Source organism: Schistocerca americana, unplaced genomic scaffold (genome assembly GCF_021461395.2).
Source record: "Schistocerca americana isolate TAMUIC-IGC-003095 unplaced genomic scaffold, iqSchAmer2.1 HiC_scaffold_422, whole genome shotgun sequence".
Classification (NCBI taxonomy): domain Eukaryota; kingdom Metazoa; phylum Arthropoda; class Insecta; order Orthoptera; family Acrididae; genus Schistocerca; species Schistocerca americana.
The window spans coordinates 107,501-112,500 of NW_025726151.1; the positions used below are offsets into that span (position 1 = coordinate 107,501).

The 5,000-nt window shown below is 51.8% G+C and overlaps 1 non-coding gene across 1 annotated transcript in view; it reads right to left on the minus strand.

The window, feature by feature from the left end:
* LOC124582903 overlaps positions 1 to 724 on the minus strand; it is a 1,910-nt gene extending 1,186 nt beyond the window's left edge. The window contains exon 1 of the ribosomal RNA XR_006973965.1: positions 1 to 724. This exon is cut by the window's left edge and continues 1,186 nt beyond it. This is a non-coding gene — a ribosomal RNA (small subunit ribosomal RNA).
* Between the last annotated feature and the right edge of the window lie 4,276 nt (positions 725 to 5,000).

Consider the following 5,000-nt stretch of genomic DNA (forward strand, 5'->3'; position numbering starts at 1 on the left):
CGGCAGGACGTCCCACGATACATGCCAGTTAAACACCGACGGGCGGTGAACCAACAGCGTGGGACACAAATCCAACTACGAGCTTTTTAACCGCAACAACTTTAATATACGCTATTGGAGCTGGAATTACCGCGGCTGCTGGCACCAGACTTGCCCTCCAATAGATACTCGTTAAAGGATTTAAAGTGTACTCATTCCGATTACGGGGCCTCGGATGAGTCCCGTATCGTTATTTTTCGTCACTACCTCCCCGTGCCGGGAGTGGGTAATTTGCGCGCCTGCTGCCTTCCTTGGATGTGGTAGCCGTTTCTCAGGCTCCCTCTCCGGAATCGAACCCTGATTCCCCGTTACCCGTTACAACCATGGTAGGCGCAGAACCTACCATCGACAGTTGATAAGGCAGACATTTGAAAGATGCGTCGCCGGTACGAGGACCGTGCGATCAGCCCAAAGTTATTCAGAGTCACCAAGGCAAACGGACCGGACGAGCCGACCGATTGGTTTTGATCTAATAAAAGCGTCCCTTCCATCTCTGGTCGGGACTCTGTTTGCATGTATTAGCTCTAGAATTACCACAGTTATCCAAGTAACGTGGGTACGATCTAAGGAACCATAACTGATTTAATGAGCCATTCGCGGTTTCACCTTAATGCGGCTTGTACTGAGACATGCATGGCTTAATCTTTGAGACAAGCATATGACTACTGGCAGGATCAACCAGGGAGCTGCGTCAACTAGAGCTGAGCAGCCGGCCGCCCGGGAGTGTGTCCCGGGGGCCCGCGCGAACACGCAAGCGTCCGCTCAATTATTCTGCAAACAGGAGGAGGCTGAGCTCCCCTGCACAATACACCTCGAAACCCTCTCAGGTCCCGGCGGCGCGCAGCGCCGTCCTAAGTACTTGGTCGGGTTCGAGAGAGGCGCAATCGCCCGGAGTTTGGCGAGTAGACGCTTTAGGTGCGACCACCCGTGCTCCCAACTGAGCTTGCCGCTGCCGACAGAGGCCCGGGAGCGTGCTGTCGTGGCATTGCCGGCGGGAGACAACACGCGCCACCTACGGTGGCCGGCAGCTCCAACGCCAGCGCCACAGAAGGACAAAAGCCCCACTTGGGTGCCGAAGCGAACTCTCCCAGCACAGCGCACGCGCCAACACGTCCGCACAGCTGCGATACAAACCACCTGCGAGAACCGCAGAGGCGACCGAGCAGCAGACGGCGTCGCGGCGCCGAGCGCCGGGCGGCGGCGCATCCTCAGCGCACACAGTCCTCAATCGGACCAGCACACTGCAGATGTCCACCGCGCTTCGCACCGGGCCCGCGAGGACCTACTTTGGCCGCACGGCGCCGCGTGCAGGGTGCGCCGGCGCGCAGCTGCGCCGCCTGCCGCCTCCGTCGGCCGGCGCGCCTGCCACTGGCCGCCCCCACCAGCCGGCTGTAGCGCGTGCGCCCACGCACCGCGCGGCCAGCACGCCGGGAGGCCCCCCCTCACCGGCCGGGGACGGTCCCACCCAGCCACCGCCGCGTATCGCTTCACACCCACATGCCATTCACGTTCGTGGGCATGGTGGGTATCGCTGAAACAACCGGTTGGTAGCTCAACCGATCGTCGCCATCACTGATTCTCCTCTAGCGAGAACAACCGCACCACAACCGTTTACCAGTTGTTCATTTGCGTAACGTCACCAGCAAACGTAGACGTCCATCGCCATTTGCAAATTCAACGATTGTTGCATGCCTGTGTCAGGTGTCACGACACACTATGTCTGCCCACATACACGCAACAACATGTGCACGCTTCGCGAACACGTGGAAGGTGGCCCCCGTACGTATGCGATGTCCATTGCGCGAACGACTGTCAACCGGCCTCTGTCGCATGTCGCAGATGTGGAACGCAGTGCACCATGCTATCACGGTGTGTGAGAAGAGACGACTACGTCTGACAACACGCGCCACTACATCAACAGACGGCTCATGCTGATCGCCATCCACGGCATACCATACTGCAATCCAGCTCTTATAGGGAGACGACACGTAGCTGAGTGCACAATATTTGGACCGTATGGTTCGCCGTTGTTGGCGCAGTCGTGGTACGGTCACACATGTACCACGATGTATCATTCAGTACATGAGGACCAATGTGCAGTACAGTGTGTGATTTGGACGTACAACATCAGCGGACAGTTGACACACGCCGTACCACAACGTAGGCTGTGCTTCGCCATGCAAATGCCAATGAACAACTGCGAAGGGCATTGAGCATGTACGTCCTGCTGCCATCCGCATTACAGTGTATAGCTGCAAGGTGTTTAACATGAAGCGATACTCTGGGGACCAGGCAGTGCGAGTAGCAAACTATATTGCGGGGGTTGCAGTTAGGCAACACCACACTAATTTAACGCGTCGTATGACAATTACAGAGCAGGTTAAGGCCCAACGTGTGTTGGGTTAAGGCCCAACGTGTGTTGGGTTAAGGCCCAACGTGTGTTGGGTTAAGGCCCAACGTGTGTTGGGTTAAGGCCCAACGTGTGTTGGGTTAAGGCCCAACGTGTGTTGGGTTAAGGCCCAACGTGTGTTGGGTTAAGGCCCAACGTGTGTTGGGTTAAGGCCCAACGTGTGTTGGGTTAAGGCCCAACGTGTGTTGGGTTAAGGCCCAACGTGTGTTGGGTTAAGGCCCAACGTGTGTTGGGTTAAGGCCCAACGTGTGTTGGGTTAAGGCCCAACGTGTGTTGGGTTAAGGCCCAACGTGTGTTGGGTTAAGGCCCAACGTGTGTTGGGTTAAGGCCCAACGTGTGTTGGGTTAAGGCCCAACGTGTGTTGGGTTAAGGCCCAACGTGTGTTGGGTTAAGGCCCAACGTGTGTTGGGTTAAGGCGCAACGTGTGTTGGGTTAAGGCGCAACGTGGGTTACGTTAAGGCGCAACGTGGGTTACGTTAAGGCGCAACGTGGGTTACGTTAAGGCGCAACGTGGGTTACGTTAAGGCGCAACGTGGGTTACGTTAAGGCGCAACGTGGGTTACGTTAAGGCGCAACGTGGGTTACGTTAAGGCGCAACGTGGGTTACGTTAAGGCCCAATATAGGTTAGGTTAAGGCCCAATATAGGTTAGGTTAAGGCCCAATATAGGTTAGGTTAAGGCCCAATATAGGTTAGGTTAAGGCCCAATATAGGTTAGGTTAAGGTACAATATAGGTTAGGTTAAGGTACAATATAGGTTAGGTTAAGGTACAATATAGGTTAGGTTAAGGTACAATATGGGTTAGGTTAAGGTACAATATGGGTTAGGTTAAGGCGCAATATGGGTTAGGTTAAGGCGCAATATGGGTTAGGTTAAGGCGCAATATGGGTTAGGTTAAGGCGCAATATGGGTTAGGTTAAGGCGCAATATGGGTTAGGTTAAGGCGCAATATGGGTTAGGTTAAGGCGCAATATGGGTTAGGTTAAGGCGCAATATGGGTTAGGTTAAGGCGCAATATGGGTTAGGTTAAGGTACAATATAGGTTAGGTTAAGGTACAATATAGGTTAGGTTAAGGTACAATATAGGTTAGGTTAAGGTACAATATGGGTTAGGTTAAGGTACAATATAGGTTAGGTTAAGGCACAATATGGGTTAGGTTAAGGCGCAATATGGGTTAGGTTAAGGCGCAATATGGGTTAGGTTAAGGCGCAATATGGGTTAGGTTAAGGCGCAACGTGGGTTACGTTAAGGCGCAACGTGGGTTACGTTAAGGCGCAACGTGGGTTACGTTAAGGCGCAACGTGGGTTACGTTAAGGCGCAACGTGGGTTACGTTAAGGCGCAACGTGGGTTACGTTAAGGCCCAATATAGGTTAGGTTAAGGCCCAATATAGGTTAGGTTAAGGCCCAATATAGGTTAGGTTAAGGCCCAATATAGGTTAGGTTAAGGCCCAATATAGGTTAGGTTAAGGTACAATATAGGTTAGGTTAAGGTACAATATAGGTTAGGTTAAGGTACAATATGGGTTAGGTTAAGGCGCAATATGGGTTAGGTTAAGGCGCAATATGGGTTAGGTTAAGGCGCAATATGGGTTAGGTTAAGGCGCAACGTGGGTTACGTTAAGGCGCAACGTGGGTTACGTTAAGGCGCAACGTGGGTTACGTTAAGGCGCAACGTGGGTTACGTTAAGGCGCAACGTGGGTTACGTTAAGGCGCAACGTGGGTTACGTTAAGGCCCAATATAGGTTAGGTTAAGGCCCAATATAGGTTAGGTTAAGGCCCAATATAGGTTAGGTTAAGGCCCAATATAGGTTAGGTTAAGGTACAATATGGGTTAGGTTAAGGTACAATATAGGTTAGGTTAAGGCGCAACGTGGGTTACGTTAAGGCCCAATATAGGTTAGGTTAAGGCCCAATATAGGTTAGGTTAAGGCCCAATATAGGTTAGGTTAAGGCCCAATATAGGTTAGGTTAAGGCCCAATATAGGTTAGGTTAAGGTACAATATAGGTTAGGTTAAGGTACAATATAGGTTAGGTTAAGGTACAATATGGGTTAGGTTAAGGTACAATATGGGTTAGGTTAAGGTACAATATAGGTTAGGTTAAGGCACAATATGGGTTAGGTTAAGGCGCAATATGGGTTAGGTTAAGGCGCAATATGGGTTAGGTTAAGGCGCAATATGGGTTAGGTTAAGGCGCAATATGGGTTAGGTTAAGGCACAATACGGGTTAGGTTAAGGCACAATACGGGTTAGGTTAAGGCACAATACGGGTTAGGTTAAGGCACACATTGTTGTAAGGAAAGGTGTTTTCGGGGGGGGGGGGGGCTGGTTTGTTGATTGTGATTATCGTAAGGAAATGACTGCGGCATCATCTGATTTGCCACGTCAGGGTGCACCTTTGGCTCATAACAGGCGGCGCTCTGATTCCATGCTTGTGGCAGACCTGTGTCTTTCATTCGTGCCATTGTTTGTGTGGTGTGACAGGAGGCAGTATTGTGATGTTGGGTGCACCCCTGTGTAGGACATGTGTGGGTGTTGGTGGCTTAG